We start from the raw sequence: 17,772 nt of genomic DNA, 5'->3' as shown, positions 1-17,772 counted from the left end.
ACAGTTTAAAGTGGGATCCGAACCGCTATGTGTCTCCACCGGGTATCGAACCCGGGACTCCTTTTATAAATACGAAACTTGAGCTTTAATTTTTGCGAGGTGACTCATGACTTAAAACAAGATGATGTGGGTAAAAATATGGTGACAGGACTTCTACAAAAGATTTTAAAAACTACAATCTTTTTTAGTGAAATAGCATTTTGAATGCTTGTCCGACAAATATAGACTTTATCTGTATTTAGCAATGAAATTTGGAGAAATTGCACAAATACTTAATTTTACATGAAATATATATTCTGAACGGGAAATATGTAATATACCTCAAAGTATGTAAAAATATGTAACATGAAATTCATGTATATAGTTTCTAACATACGCCGACCTCCGTGACAGATAGGTTAGTACAGCGCGCTACGACGGCAGGGTTCGAATCCCGCCCTGGACATATGTTCCTTGTGAGTTCCTTGTATCGACACTCCTGCTTATCTTCGCCATTAGCCAAAAGTGGCATAAAGGCGTAAAATAAATCAGTCAGTTAATCGTTCCTAACATAGTATGTGCCTGACCCGCAGAAAATAACCCCCCTCCTCTCCCTCCCGTCTCTACCTGCTCATTCATTTTTTCTGTCGTCAACGTCGTGACTGTATCCTTTCTAATGTGTGCTCTGATTTTGTAAGTGTGGTCGAAAATCTGTGTTTGTGTGTGTGATTGGATAACACTTGTTTGGAAGTGCTTGTATGGAAGTGAAATTCAACGCTACGCAAGCAGAAAGCTCTGCCCCAATGCGTGTCTCGTTAGGCTGGGTGGGTGTGTTCCGAGCGCTAACATGCAGGCCTTTCTCGACACGAAATCCGTTCATCGACATGGAATCCCGCAAGAATCTCCTTCGACCAGAGGTTAAACCCCAAGTTAACTTCTGGAAGGGATCATAGTGAACATGCGATGCTTCCCGGAAAATGTGTTTTTGCGGTAGCTCAGTCGTTAAGGCGTCTGACTACCATGTGAGAAACCCAGGTTCGATCCTCGGCGGAGGAGAACGGGACTTTTTCAACCTGTTCAAGCGGCTCCGGCGCCCACCCAGAGTCGTATAAAGTGGGTACCTGGAGGAAAATATGGAGAAGGGGGTAAAGGCGGCCAGGGGCGTGGTGCTGATCACATCACCCCCAGCTCGGCCGAGATCAAGAAAGTGTGGGGCCCTAACCCTATACGCCTTCGTGGCGTGGTGCAATGCACAGTAGGGGTGGCCAGATCCGGATCCTGGCGGATCCGAAATCCGGATCCGGTTGGTTCCGGATCCGGATCCGGATCCTAAAATTCTTCGGATCCGGATCTGCGGATCCGGAATTTTCAGATCCGGATCCGGATCCAGAACTTTCGGATCTGGATCCAGAACTTTCGGATCCGGATTCAGAACTTTCGGATCCGGTACTTTCGGATCCGGATCCGGTACTTTTGGATCCGGATCCGGAATTTTCGGATCCGGATCCGTTTTGCCATCCCACATGCGCTTCTTTGGAAAGTAAGAATGTGCTTATAACATATTGTTACCTGCTAATATACATATATATATAATATACATACACATATATATATATAGTGTGTGTGCTCGCGTGCGCGATTTGTAATTAATTAATACACTTACTTACTAGGGAGGTCTAAGTCTCCCCCTCCGATTTCCATGAAACTTGGCAGGTGTATAGAGCCCCCCCCCTCAAATGTCAAGATGAGGAGAAATTGAAGTGGGGATCTGTCACCGAAACCACGTAAATATGGCATAGGAAGAAACAGGGGGCATACGGCTTCTCTATACACCTGTCAAATTTCATGGGAATCGGAGGGGGACACAGGGGTCAGATGATTCCCACGGCAATTTGTCCTAATCTTGACATTTGAGGCGGGTTTTGCCCCCTAAAACAGTATTTTAGCCGAAACAAAAAAACACGTATTTCTTCCTTTGGGCCCCTCTATACACCTGCCAAGTTTCATGAAAATCGGAGGGGAACACAGGGGTCAGATCCTTACTTCAATTTGTCCTCATCTTGACATTTGAGGGGATTTTGCCCCCTGAAACAGTTTTTAGCTCAAACAAAAAAACACGTAATTATTCCTTCGGGCCCCTCTATACACCTGCCACGTTTCATGGAAATCGGAGGGGAACTCAGGGATCAGATCCCCACTTCAATTTGTCCTCATCTTGACATTTGAGAGGAGGTTGCCCCCTAGAACAAATTTTTTTCCGATACAAAAAAACACGTATTTCTTCATTTGGGCCCGTTTATACACACACCTGCCAAATTTCATGGAAATCTGAGGGGGACACAGGGGTCAGATCCCCACTTCAATTTGTCCTCATCTTGACAATTCAGTGGGTTTCGCCCTGTAAAACCGTTTTTTAGCTGAAACAAAAAAAAAACATGTATTTCTTCCTTTGGGCCCCACTATACACCTGCCAAGTTTCATGGAAATCGGAGGGGGACACACAAATCAAATGCCCACTTAAATTTGTCCTCATATTGACATTTGAGGGGGGGTTGCCCCCTAAAATCGTTTTTTATCTGAAACAAAAAAACACGTATTTCTTCCATTGGGCCCCACTATACACCTGCCAAGTTTCATGAAAATCGGAAAGACACAGGGGTCAGATCCTCACTTCAATTTGTCCTCATCTTGACATATGAGGGGGTTTTGCCCCCTAAAACCGTTTTTTAGCTGAAACAAAAAAAAACACGTATTTCTTCCATTGGGCCCCACTATACACCTGCCAAGTTTTATGGAAATGGGAGGGACACAGGGGTCAGATCCTCACTTCAATTTGTCCTCATCTTGACATTTGAGGGGCTTTTGCCCCCTAAAACCGTTTTTTTTATCTGAAACAAAAAAACACGTATTTCTTCCATTGGGCCCCACTATACACCTACCAAGTTTCATGGAAATCGGAAAGACACAGGGGTCAGATCCTCACTTCAATTTGTCCTCATCTTGACATTTGAGGGGGTTTTGCCCCCTAAAACCGTTTTTTAGCTGAAACAAAAAAAACACGTATTTCTTCATTTGGGCCCGTTTATACACACACCTGCCAAGTATCATGGAAATCGGAGGGGGACACAGGGTCAGATCCTCACTTCAATTTGTCCTCATCTTGACATTTGAGGGGGTTTTGCCCCCTAAAACCGTTTTTTAGCTGAAACAAAAAAACACGTAATTCTTCCTTTGGGCCCCACTATACTGCAAAGTTTCATGGAAATCGGAGGGGGACCTTTAGATAACCTCCCTTGTTAGTCTTACACTTTGTAATTATTTAACACTGCATATATTATAATGTTTTATTTTAATTTGTAAAACTGTAACTGTAGAACAATTGTATAATTTTTGTATAACATTTCTATCTTGTTATATGTGTTAAAGGTTTCATCCTGGAATGGAATGTCTCACATTTATGTGTGTTTTCATTTCCAATACATTCGAATGAATACATATTCGTTTCAATGGCATTTACAAAATCACTTCGGACATTTGTGCACGAGTGTGTTAGCCGATGCGTAGCAAAGTATTTTAGGAACAACACTTGAAAAAAATTGTTGTAGGACTAAGGTGTGGTAATATTATAATGGGATTGAGATACGAAACTCTCGGATCCGGATCCGGATCCGGATTTTCGGATCCGGATCCAGATCCGAAACTTTCAGATCCGGATCCGGATCCGCGGATCCGGAACTCTGGGATCCGGAACTCTGGGATCCGGATCCAGATCCGAAACTTTCAGACCCGGATACGGATCCGCGGATCCGGAACTCTCGGATCCGGATCCAGATCCGGAACTTTCGGATCCGGATCCGCGGATCCGGAACTCTCGGATCCGGATCCAGATCCGTAACTTTTGGATCCGGATCAGGATTTTTCGGATCCGGATCCGTTTGGCCATCCGCACAGGGGAACACTTTACTTTTTTTTAAAATTATTTTTAGTCGGGATGGAACATAAAAATGGCGCTGACCCTTTAAGGGTGTATTCTACACAACATGGGCGTAGCCAGAAATTTCTGTAGGGGCGGTGTGGGGGGTTTTAATGAAATTTGATTAGCAAAAATAATAACAATAATAATTATTTGCACGATTACTTTATAATAATAAGTACTATAAGCTAATAAAAATAAACATTTTTCGAAATGTATTATTATTATTGTTACTGCTGCTGCTGTTGTTATTATAATTATATTGATGGGGAGACTGCTAATCCACCAGATGAATAAATATCCAGCACTGCCGTTTTCCATTATTTTATTACATTTCATGCAGTTTGTTGTACTGAGATTTATAGTTATTATATTTTGTTATTAACTTTTACACATCTCGTTCATGAATAGGTTTAAAAAGTTAAGGAAATATTTTATATATGTATGTATGTGATTTCTATGATTTGCTTTATTTTACTTCGTTCGCCTTTTGTCCCACTTTTGGCTAATTTGCGAGGATGGGTATGAGTGATGAATTAATGAAATTGATGAATGGACACTCACAAACATCCATGCCCAGGTCAGGATTCGAACCCGGGACCCCTGGTGTCGTAGCGCGATGTGCTAACCACTCCACCACGGGGCCGGCTAGGGAACATTTTACTCGTGAAGTTTATGTTGTGTCACCTTTCACATAAAACTACATTTTCTTTATTTTTGAAATTGTGGAACCATTTATTTTTTTTGGGTTAAAAGTAGAATATGAAAATATAATCTGGTTTCTGCATTTTACACTAAAATTTTTACTTTTGGTATTATGTTCGAACACAAGCTAAGTGAGATTTATTTATTTTATTAACAATTACAAGATTTCTGTTTTTTTGTAACTTGAAATAAACTGTCAATTTCTAGGGGGGAGGGAGTTAACGGACCCGTTTCCATACTATGTACTACTCCCTCTTTCTCGCGTTTCACTTTTTCTCTCTTCCTTTATATTTCAATCGGTCTTCTGTTATTTCTCTTTCTTCTCTTTTAATCTTGCTGTTCTCTGTCTCTTTCTTGTTCATTTCTTTCTCTCTATCACTCTCTTTCTATTTCAATTGATTTTCTGTTACTTCTCTCCCGTCTCTCTCGCTTTTCTCTTTATCTGTTTCTTCATTTCTGTCTTTCTCCCGCTTGTATATTTCTGTTCACTTTCTCTCTGTCTCTTTTTGATCGCTTCTTTATTTCTCTTCAGTTTTATCTCTGTTCCAATCTTCTGTCATTTCTCTTCCTCTCTCTCTCTCTCTCTTTCGCTTCTATACTTCTCTTGCCACCTCTCTCTGTCTTTCAATCGATCTTCTGTCATTTCTCTCCCTTGTCTTGCTTTTCTCTTTCCCTGTTTCTTCCTTTCCCCTCTTTCTATATTTCTCTTATCTTTTCCTTCTCTTTCCTTCGATATGCTCTTCCTTCTCTCCCTCTCCGTCTTGCTTTTCCCTCTTTCTCTGTTCGTTTCTTCCGTTTCTCGTTAGATATTTCTCTTCTCGCCGTGTGTGTGTTTGTTTGCCTAGTTTATTTCCTTTTATTTCTCTTCTCCTTCCTTCTCCCTCCCCTCTCTGTCTGTCCACCTGGCTTCTTTATTCTCTTCATTTGCTCTCAGTGGTTCTCAAACTTTTTTCTCGTTGTACCCTATAGTCGTAACTAAACGTCTAATATACCAGAATAGTGGGTTTTGGGGAATCCTTTGGCTGCCTGTTTGGTGGAGGCATGTATCTGCAATATAGCAAAATGACATTCAGGCTGTATGTGGAAACATTAGAATCCTACGTGTATTATTTTATTGGGTGTTCCTACGTTTACAATCTTTATGATCAGTTACAAAAATGAAAATGTGAAACACATGTATGCCAAGAAGTTTATCATAAAATTTAATTTTCATGTATTTTTTCCCAGACTTATTGAAAATAAGTTTGTAAACAAAGTGTAAAGCACAAATTTGGAGTTTTTATTGTAAATCCTGAGAGTTTTTAGTGAGTTGTTTAAAAAAATATATGAAACAAAGATAAGAGTGTCGGTGACAAAATCAGCCTTACTTATAAAGACTGCCCCGCAAAAATGTTGTCGTGTGGGTATAGGCGCCGACTCCATGGGGCTTGGGGGGCTCGAGCCCCCCCAATGTTATCGATGTTGGGGCAGAGCCCCCCCAAATAATTTTGCTTAAGAGAATCTATTGTATTATTTTGCTTCTCTTGTAAAGTTTACTCTGAATTGTGCCACATGAAATTAACTTTAAATACACATTTGAAATGTTCTAGACCATTAACTTTGGGGGGGGGGGGGCTATGACCTGAGACAGCAAAACACCTGACTTATTACTATATACTAAGTATACAGTTATGAGTATTGTTAACATTTTTACTAAAAAGAGTTTTAAAATAAGATGTGCATCAACTAGGAGAGTGGATGGGACGTTCGGGTTACAAATGGCTCTCACATGACATTTATACGAGATCATTGATATATAAGGGAGATCTTTTTTGCGCTCCGTGGTAGCAGATATTAGAAGTCGGGAATATTTTGCTATTATGGTTGACGAAACTTGTGACATATCCATCCGTGAACAATTGACATTTTTCATTCGAACTGTAAATGAAAATTTTAATATTTTTGAGGAATTCATGGGCTTTTACGAGATTCCGAACACTGAAGCCAATACTTAAAAAAGGGAGGGAGGGAGTCATTCATTAATTTATTGCAGTGATCAGAGCCCCCCCAATAATTTTGACAAGTCGGCGCCCCTGCGTGTGGGTATTCTTGACATTTCTCTTCCTAGCTCATCGCGTACCCCCTTCAAGTCGTTCATGTACCCCTGGGGGTACGCGTACCACAGTTTGAGAACCACTGCACATTCTTCCATTAACTCTTACCTTTTTTATGAAATGACACGTAACTTTAACTTGAGGACACAACCATATTTTTTTAAAAAAAAGTTTCACCGCAACGCCACATCGCGGTGATTCGGCGTTTATTTACAAGACCTTTGTTCATCTGACATCGAATAGCTCTAAAAAAACATCCAGAGCCATACGCCAGTTGGCTTACGTAACGCCTGACGTAGCATGTAATGCGATCAGCTCTGCTCGTGTTTTTAATTATTACTCTAAGGCTAATCAAACCATCTGATAACAGAGCACAAGCTCTATGACTCGATGCATTTTGCTCTCGAAGTTGCAAAAAAAAAAAAAAAATTTGGCAACTTGCCACTTGCCCTTGCACGCGCTGAAATTACTTTCATATTTACAGCACGTTCGTGTCATTTCCAATGACTTCAAAAAAAAGATTCACTGCTTATTATAATAAGTCTTCGACTCAGTGCTTGTAATGTTAATCGAATACAGAAAGAATGTTCTCTTTTACGTTTATGACTATCATCATACAAACTACTCTTATGCAACGGTGTTCGTTGAAGACTTAATGGTTACATGGCAAGGCAAATACACAATAATTTACGAGACAAGGAGAGTTTCATCACTAAATGTATCAGCATGAAGAGTTTTAGAACATTCACGGACGCTGTTAGAAGTTGCCGTAAAAAATTCAATATTCTACCATTAAAATGTCCAGTCCGCATGTTAATTTACAAAAACGTGACGCAACCGGTTTTTATTTATTGTGAGCGCATGCGCATTCATGTCGTCACTTCTCCGCATTGTGGCTACAGTGAGAAGTAAACGTGGCGTTGGTAACCATTTTAGCTCCTAAACACAGGCAGATTTAAATTTCAGTACGTTATCTTCCTTAAAGATTGATAATGATTATGAATTTCATAAATATATTTATATATTTTATAATTTATTATATTTATAATAAATTTATTTATTTATATATTTATTAAAATTATATTCATTAGGTTTATGTTTCTTCCTCTATTTCTCTGTTTATTACTCTGTTCCCCTCCATCGTTCTTTATCATCTTTCTTCCTTCCTCTGTTTAGCTGTCTAGTTTTGCATCTACATTTCTATCAATCTCCCCACCTCTCTCCACATACACATATACACACATATATGCGTGTGTGTGATTCTTAGCCAACTTGAATTTATGTAAGAACTAGCTGATTGCCCGGCGTTGCCCGGGTTTTTATTGATCTCAATCTTCTATTAGACAGGAATATAATTAATTCTAACTGTAGTGTAAAATGAACTTGGAGTTGAACGGCATTGGGAGTGTCACTATTCATCTCAGCGGCCCCGAAAATTATGGATTCCACACTAATATTGGTCGTTTTACATGTCACCCCTTCCCATCCCAACCCTTAGTGGTGCCAGGCGTGTCTTTGAGTTGAACGGCATTGGGAGTGTCACTATACATCTTAGCGACCCCGACAACTATGGATTCCACACTAATATCGGTCATTTTCGATTATTTTTACATGTCACCTTCTTCCCACCTCCACCCCTAGGGGTGCCAGGAGTGTCTTACCCCACAGTATGTCTTTCCAGATTGTAAGTCATGTGTACCAAGTTTGGTCATCGTGAATGTCACCAATTAGCTTAGAGATTCCGAAAACTATGGATTCGACACTAATCTATGTCATTTTTGACATTTCATTTTTCACCCCCCTCACCCTCCATCCCAATTGATGATGAACGTGGAGTTGAACTGCATTTGGAGTGTCACTATTCATCTTAGCGACCCCGAAAACTATGGATTCCACACTAATATCGGTCGTTTTCGATTATTTTTACATGTCACCCCCTTCCCACCCCACCCCTAGGGGTGTCTTACCCCAACAGTATTTCTTTCGAGACTGTAAGTGATACGTATACCAAGTTTGGTTGAAATCGCTCCAGTCGTTCGAGAGTTACGCCGGAACAACACACATATATACACACACAACCATTTTTATATACCTGAAAATTTACCCTTTAGGCTATTTGGTTGGGCAAAAGGGTGGGCTAAAACCCTAGCCCACTGGTGGCGACACCACACCACACAACGTCCATAGAAAACACCCCTGTAGTTACGAAATTATGTTGGTAGCTTGCAAATTTTGAAATTGTTGCCCGTTTCGAGTGTTTCGATGTTACATACTCACCCTGTATATGACTGAGCAGAGGCTCTATTGTGAAAAAAAGAGACATACGAGGCGCTGTACTTTAGTCCATCTCCCGGATCCATCGTTATCAATCCCTTGTCACGGTGCTGAGTACAAGGGCAAACATTACATGCTTTGTGTTAACTGAACTCACTCTGTCAAGGTTATCTGGGTGCGATCAAAAGACGCGGTTTCATTCCAAGAGGAAAATTGTTTGTATTTCCCTCCGTACACACAATACCGAAACCACAAATCATCATGCTCTTAGAATACCGAATGAACATTTCTCAACCGAATTGTCCCGTACAAGAATAACGCCCACGGTCTTTCTCAGAACATCAATGTTTACTCTGCATTCTTGATATGTGCTTTGGAAACGTGAACGCCCGTAAAGCTGAACTTGTAAAATCGCCGAAGAACATAGCCAGGGCAATGATGTTATGCCTCTGACGTCAACGGTATGTACAGAAGCAGACATAGAATGCAGTTTTATTTTTAATAGCATGACATTATCTGCTAAGATGTTTGCACGTGGCTCACTTGGATTATAACACGGCGCATATAAAAGTGTTTACCAAGGCTAAACGACCTTCGGATGTTTGTTTGTTTGGAATTTGTATTTCTCTTCGTTGATCTTTCTACGTTCGCATGTGACTATTGAAGTTTAGCTTATTTATTTATTACACTAAGAACTTGCGAGAGAACTGAAAATGCATATACATGCAGTGGTTATGTAATATGTACTGTTGAATATATTCGTTCTCTGTGATACACAATCTTTGGAACCACAACTGGGACCCCTGGCGTCGTAGCGCGATGTGCTAACCACTCCACCGCGGGGGCCGGCAATTCGCACATTCGTTTGCATAATATATAATAAGCGACTTCCCTCATAGTAAAGCTAGATATATAAAAAGATATGATAAAAGTTGGTTTACCGGCGGTACAAACGGTAACATGAAAAATACGTCACTGAAAATAAGTGAAACTTAAAGGGAAGGAAGCAAACGTCAAACAGCTGTGCATTGTGATGTCATTGTAGATTAGATAATGCTGGAGTGAATAGAGGCGATGTTATCTGTTGTTTGTCCCTGCCTCACGTGAATATTCTGAACAAAGCTTCTGTCGATAACATATCTGATAAACGTAGAGCGATCTTTGACGTGTTACCAAAGGCCACTTGCTTACCTCGCAATAAGACCGAAACCCAGTCATGCATACTCACGTACCCGGCTTCTAGCTCGAATCAAATCGATCAAGAATTCTTGCACAACGGAAAATACATTGCTTGCCTCATCCATTTGCTATAATTCAAAGGTGTGTGTGTGAACCCACTTCCGGTTCTGGAGATTCTTGGCTGCACATTATCGATCATTTCTCGTTGACAACTCCCAACCTTTTTTTTTCTTTCCAAACAAACCACCAATAGTATCTTTAAATACCAAAGATAATAACGTCAGATTGTAGTACAGTGGGATCCATGAGTATTACCGTAAATTGTTCATGACTATTTTCATTAACTTTTCTCTTGCACCCTATATGTTTTAAGCGATGGATTTTTATGTATGCTGGTGCAGAAGTTGTCAACAGCTTGTTTTGAGTTTTATTTTAATTCTTGAAGCTCTTATTGGGTCAAATAAAGTGCACGAACATGGTGATGGACAATTTGCACGGTAATACTCATGGATCCCACTGTACAGTCAACGGCAAATTGTCCACCACTATTTTCATTACTTTTCCTTTCTACGTTCTGTGTTGTTTTAAGGAAGAAACTATGTTGGTTCGAAGCAGGCATTGTTCTCTGCTTATTATTTCAATTCATTGTCATCACATTGTGTAATACAGACCGAATGAAAATGGTGGTGGACAACTCGTCTACTGTTTCTTTCGCCGTTGGGTACAAAGGTTACAAATATATAGGGTAATCCGTCATAAAATGAAACTAGTTTGGTTGGAAAGTAAATGAAAGTGGTATAACAAAGGCCGCGCGAAGGATTTTTCTCAGGGGGTGGGGGGGTGGGGATAGTGTGGGAAAGAGGGGTTATGTTTTCCCTCAGTTAAGAGAATTCTCACAAAGCATCTCAAGCACTAGGATAATTTACACATCTACTTAATCTGCTGCCTTTCACGGCATCCGTCGTCTATGTTTTTACGCTACAATTTCAATATTTGAATTATATATGAGGGGAGCTGCCACCCTTCTGCGGGCGCCATCCTGGAGAATAACATGCTGTAGTATGTTCAATACCACACAAGAACATACAATATTTGATCCATTCCTCAGTCTATTTCTAACATTTTTTGCAACCTCATGCGATAAGTTTCTCACAGCCTTTAGACATCTGGATTGGTCGACCACTGTGGCACATAGATAATAACCTTCAAATCTTACTCACCCCAAAGTGTCTGGTTGTAGTGGTTTGAAGTTTATATGTGGACAATGATTAAATCCCACTTCAGAGCTTATACTGGTAGCTCGCTTCACATGCTGACATAGTGCATTCAATGGGCCTATGGCTCGATTCCTTATGATGAACAGAACAGGTCTACATTCGGCTACACTGTTCAAGTGTGACGTACACAGAAAAACAAATCTTTGAACTGTCAGCATAAGGGATTCATCGTCTGGAGACTTTGTCCACAATGTTTAAAAGCGCTGTTAATACCGGGGCTGTAAGGAGTGATACTTTTTGTGGACACCAAATTTCAACCTTCCTTCCACGTAGCACACACTGGACTGCATTTTGCAGACTAGCGAGGCTCTGGCGTCTGGACTTAAGGCAAGCATAATCCTCCGCGGGGCTCGTGTTGTGTCGTCCATATACGTTCATCCAGTGTTCGAATTGCATATAATGCAGATGGAACCTTTTTTGGGGGCCACTTTCGGATTTTGTTGTTCAGTACGTACTGAAACCTCATTCACACTCAGTCCTTGATTGGAATGGTCAGTAGCTCTACAAATCTCTATATGCCTATTGAGCTCGTTTTCACATTTTTGCGTTATTGGTACACCTTGAATTCCTTCACTATTTCCCTTTGCTTTTTTAAATGATTAAATGATTTGCTTTATTTCACTTGGCTTTTTGTGCCACTTTTGGCTCTTTACGAAGATGGGGATGAGTGATGACGTGATGAAATTGGTGAATGGACACTCAGAAACATCCATGCCCAGGCCGGGATTCAAACCCGGGACCCTTGGCGTCGTGGCGCGATGTGCTAACCACTCCGCCAACGGGGACCGGCTATTCACTATTTCGCGAATGCAGTCTCATATTTTAACCCTACCACCAACAATAAGATTTACAAGATACCACCCAACAAATTTCAAACATTTTGTTAATTTTCCTTGTTGTTGTTGCCACTGCTCGAACAGATTACTTTCATTTTTGCTGCTTCTGAACGTACAAAAAAAAAGTGCACCCATAAAGGATTTAAAGTGCAATGGCAGTCTCGTATTCGTTCACAATATCGTGAACGGCAAGCTCGAATTTATGGCTCAAACAGTAAATGCATGTTATGCCATTCAGAGGGGAGGGGGGATTTCTTTCCCTGGTTTGTTTTTACCACCACTGAATACAAAAACCGAATAAGAGATTGGCAGATTGCTACAGATTCAGGCGTTAGTTACATACTACGTTATGTTATTGAAACGTGCACTTCGCATATTGGATTCGTGTTAAAAACCCTTCGTGCTGTGACCTGTTAATCGTGCAAGGAAAAATCACGAAAGCAGATAACACACCAAGACTGCAGATATGTTTCAACTCATCACATCTATCGTGTTGAAACCTCTATTTTTAAGCACACACATTGTCATACTGAAGAGTCGAATGCGTTCTTGCAGTTGTTTTCTGCCGGAGCACTATTTTCATTCGAGGTTGTTAAACTAGATGTATATACAGTAATGTTTCCCAACTCTGCTGTAATGCAAAAATATATACGCAGATTTCTTTTCCTTGAAGATTAAACCAACGTGAAAAATTGTACGATCTACTTTTCTATGGTATAATGGCTGCCGAATACACTGGAGACGCAGAATTTTTTTTTCGGGATGGGCTGCAATTGTAAAGCTTCGTTCTAGGAGGGCGGGATACATCATAAAATGTTTTCACTCTATTGAAATTGTAATCGAAGACAAAAATTGTAATTGAAAGTCACTTTAAGGGAGGAGGGTTTGTATTTACACCTTTTGTTTTTTTTCGAGTTCTTAAAGGATTTTCATACTTAACGTTACAAATGAAATCCAGTAGTTTTTCTTTTTTAGTTATTTTACCTTGCATAAGCTGATGCAATGGTGATACCCAATGACTGCGATTGGGTTCCAAAACTTGGGGGGTAAGGTGAAAAAAGGGGGGCAACGACAGTTTACTTTCACTTGCTACATAAGGTTTAGCATAGTGCGGGGCAAAAGTGGGGGGGGGGGGGGGGCAGCGCCACTGGTGAAACCCTATGTACCCTTATATCTATACCTAATCAGACAGGGTTCTAACCTGGGATCTCTGGATTCGTAGTGTTAGCTACTCATGCCCAGGGTGTATAATAATCATGATTTCTATTTTAAAAAAATATTTTTAATGATTTTTTAAATTTACATCGGTTTTTTTTATGTAAATCAATTCAACTTATTTTTTTTAAAAAAAAACACGATGAAAATTACTTGTATGGTTTCGGCACCATACATAGACTATATACACATGTTTTTTATAGAAAGGCTTTTCCTAGTAAACGGCCCTAGTAGTGCAAGTGGGGGAGTTCTGCAACATCAAGTGGTGAGCTGAAGTGGTGAGCAGTGTTGCCAACTCCTCACTCGAAAAAATCACCAAGGTTTTTGTTTTTGGGTCTAACCTAACCTAAAGCAAGGAGCTGGCAACCTTGCTTGAGGTATTTTCTCGCAGTGTTGCCAACTCCTCACTCGAAAAAATCACCAAGGTTTTTTTTTCTTGGTCTAACGTAACCTAAAGCAAGGAGCTGGCAACCTTGCTTGAGGCTTGCCTTACAGTGCATAAAGCAAGGTTGCCAACCCACTGGTATTTTTGCCATAGCCTTTTACAAGAAAAAAAAAGAGAGAGGGAAGAGTTAAACAACCGACAGCTTACCCACAGCCTTTTTTGCTCTAACCTAACCTAAAGCAAGGAGCTGGCAACTTTGCTTGTGCAATCAACCCGGTTGATCGCCCCTCAAGTGGAGATCAGTGTTGCCAACTCCTCACTCGAAAAAAAATCACCAAGGTTTTTTTTTGCTCTAACCTAACCTAAAGCAAGGAGCTGACAATTTTGCTTGTGCAATCAACCCGGTTGATCGCCCTCAAGTAAAAATCAGCGTTGCCAACTTCTTACTCGAAAAAAAAATCACCATGGTTTTTTTTTGGTCTAACCTAGCCTAAAGCAAGGAGCTGACAACTTTGCTTGAGGCTTGCCTTACAGCGCATAAAGCAATTTTTGCCAACCTACACACACTAAACAAGGAGAGCCGACAACAAATATGTACTGCCGTAAAAGAGAGAGAGATGGGTGGATGGTAATATAGTATGTGTGTGCGTGTGTGCGTATAATATGTAGCATTATTAACTAGAGTGTGTTGGCAATTTACTTCCAACTAAAAAAATAGAGATGTCGACGTTGGTGTAAGATGAAAGAGAGAGGGAGAGAGATTTATGGCTGGCAAGAGTAATGAGCGAATGCGCCATATCGTAATTTTCCAACTCCGTATATCGTGACCTTTGTAAACCTCTCTCGGGGGAATATTGTAACGCAAACAAACAAACAAAATAATAATTGTTGTTTTTAGGAGGCCTGGCCCCTATAACCTCGCCAGGGTGCGTGGTGCCCAACCAAAAATGTAAAAGTTTTCTAATGGCTGCGGTTATAGATTACCGCACCTCTGTAGAGTTTCACGTGTTTTTTTTTTCCCCCAAACTTCCATGAAACCCTACAGAGGACCTCCGTAATGCATGCAACGTGTACTAACGACTCTAGTGTTATTTGATGTTGTGATATTTTTGGATATAGAGTTTTATTATGAGATAGATAAAAAATGATTATGTTTATTATAATATTTTCTTGATGAAGATGGAGAATGTATGTGTGTGTTACAAATAAAGTTGCATGCTTTTTTCTAGTGTGTGTATGTGTTTTTGATGTTTCGACAGCATCTGAAACGATAAAAAAAAATTATTGTTAATTTTCACGTGTAAAAACAACAACAAATTTTTTTTGTGCAAATTTTCTGATTGTCTCTCGTGCTATAGTGCAAAAAAGATATTGTGACTGATAACTAATGAAATTAACATTTGTAAGTGATCTGAACTAGTGAAATTCGTATTGTGCCATTGTAACTGATTGTGCTAGTGCAGAAAATTTCTTATTGTGCAAGAAAATAGATGTTAAAAAAACTTGTTAAAACTGCTCTGTGACCCTCTCGTTCTTCACGTCGTAGGCGAAGGACTTCTCTGCAATCAGGATGACACTGCATAGGGTATCCTCGGGCAAGGCATCGTGGAACTCGCAGACGACCTTGATGTTGGTTCGATCGTTGACCACAACCTTCTTCCTCTTAGATGTGTTGATGACGGTCATGGGTCTCCGGGCTTTGAATTCGCTGGGCGTGTAGTACATGTCCACGCTTCCCTCGGTCACGCGTTTGTAAGCCGAAAACGCTTCGTAAAGTTTGAGGTAATCGTCTTTGGTTACGTCGAGGTTGTAATTCTCACGCGGGAACACTTCGTTACGTCCATTCTTCAGATAAACGTTCTTGATTTTGCAGTCGTCGAACTTGCTGGAATCTTTCTCCTGATTGTTATCGCGCCCGGTCTGAAAGAGCACCACGACGAAATCTGGCATGTCGAACTGTATGTTGTTGAACTGCGTCGTCACGTCGAATTCCATGTGACTTCCCGACGCCATTTTCTGCACGCACTGGTAACCGTGAAAGTGAATCAACACCTGCGGACTTTTTAAAATCTCCGCTTTGTACTTGAGGGCGTAGTTTGTTTCGTATTCCACCACCGGCATTCTCAATTCCATGCTCCGGATGACGCATTTCGCCGCTTCGGGTAAAGTGTTGGCTATCGGCGTGGTGCCGTCCGGACCCAAAGTAGCGTATCGCATCAGTGCGTCGTTGTCGTTGGCCGCTCTTCGAAACGTGATCCTCAGTCCTCCCTTCCACATGATCTCCTTGTAGTCCGAGAAGAAACCAGGCAGCAGACGCATGGGAAAGAGCACCGTGTGACTTCTCGTCGATATTTTGGTCCCGGCTTCGAATCCCCCGGCCTGGTAGTATGCTGCATCCGTTTTGGATAATTTCAAAGTTCCCACTGCCGTCGACGTGATGCCTGGATAATCTATTCTGTCGATGACGGTGTTGTGTTTCCTCACCTCCACCTGCGAGAACAGGTGAGGCACGAAGTTGTCTACGAGTATCAAGTTTGCTGCTGCGGGAAACGTGTCTCCGCTTTCTTTCTTCACCACGTCGAATTGAAGGTAGAGGTCCGCTCTGTGAGGATGAATGAACCCATCGCCTACGTCAACGTCGTATTCGATCTCCCTGTTCGCCTCGTTAAGATTGGCGAACGTGCGACGGTTGGGAGGGAAAGATTGCAATTCGTAACTTTCGATTTGCTCCATTTTACATGTATGGTTATTTATTATACGTTGATCTCCACGATGGCAGTAGTTGTTGCACCTGCGAAATCCACCACGTCTCCTTTCTCGTTCGTCACCACCAACTCTATGTCGTCTATGCGGTTGCGACATACTGGAAAATAGATCGGCGAAGAGGGCGTGTAGATGATCGGTTCCATGAACTCGGAACTTGGTTTGAAAGTGGCTATGATTCCCGTCTGCTTGTGACTTCCTAATAATCCGTCCGAAGATTTCGTGATCATACCTTCGGCCACGTTGCAGTGTACGTTCAGAGTCTCTATGGCCAAGAATTTAGGAATGTTGGTTGCTACGTGCTTGATGCCAGCTTCGAGTTTGGTGTCGTTCTCGAAACCTAAAAGTTCTCCCATGGTGCCCAGGTCCACGGTCTCCGTCGCGGATAGGATTTCCACTCTGTGCGTGACCGAATTTTGAGAAAGGTATGTGCCTTTGGGTAATTGAGCTTGCAAAGTGGAAAGATTGTATTGTCCTGGCGTGACGACGATGTGTTCGCTTCCGACGCTAATTTTGTTGTTGTGCTGCGTAACATTGGGTATGAGGTACATGCTGTAGAATGCACGCAGAGCCACGGATTTAGGGTAGACGATGTCGTCGTGCAGCGTGAGTTTCAAGATTGAAGATTCGCTCGTGAGATGGAACACGCCCATCTTAGTGATGCTGTTTGAGGTTCCACAATGCTTTCTGGAAATCTTCGATCGTAGGGTTATTTATTTTAGAGAGAAACGCGAGCATGGAGAGGCAGAGATGACCGCAGTTCACGTCTCCGAAATCTTGAATGCGTTCGTCGTTGTAGTATATGGAGGTTTTGTTCGTTTTCAGATAATGAATTAAATTTGTAGGTGGAACACCTCCGAAAGAATCGAAAACGAATGCTTTATCATTGTCGTTTTTGTGGTAACATATCCAATGCGTGCCTGGATTTTCTTGACCGTCCAAGTTGACTACTCCGCATTCTCTTCTTTTGACGCTTGAAGGTAACGAGTCGGACATGAAAACTCCTCTGAAGTGTTTGATTTGTAACGGTTCGATCAGAGATTCAATGTCTCGGTTGGTGAGTGCTTCTGTTTCTTTTTTTTATATTTCTTCA

At 41.2% G+C, this 17,772-nt stretch overlaps 1 protein-coding gene across 2 annotated transcripts in view; it reads right to left on the bottom strand.

Annotated features, from left to right (window-relative positions):
• Nucleotides 1-17,772, bottom strand: part of LOC145999631 (short-chain dehydrogenase/reductase family 9C member 7-like) — a 66,794-nt gene that overhangs the window by 28,397 nt on the left and 20,625 nt on the right. The window contains exon 1 of one of the 2 annotated variants that reach the window (XM_083136724.1): nt 10,320-10,426. The exons of the other annotated variant lie outside the window; for it this stretch is intronic. The gene's annotated coding sequence lies outside the window, so the exon portion shown is untranslated. Of the gene's footprint in view, nt 1-10,319; nt 10,427-17,772 lie in introns of those variants that run through there. 2 annotated transcript variants of the gene reach the window in all.

Source organism: Lepisma saccharinum, chromosome 15, assembly GCF_977018435.1.
Source record: "Lepisma saccharinum chromosome 15, izLepSacc3.1, whole genome shotgun sequence".
Lineage (NCBI taxonomy): Eukaryota > Metazoa > Arthropoda > Insecta > Zygentoma > Lepismatidae > Lepisma > Lepisma saccharinum.
The sequence above is the reverse complement of the archived record's forward strand: the minus strand, read 5'-3'. Positions and strand labels throughout refer to the sequence as shown.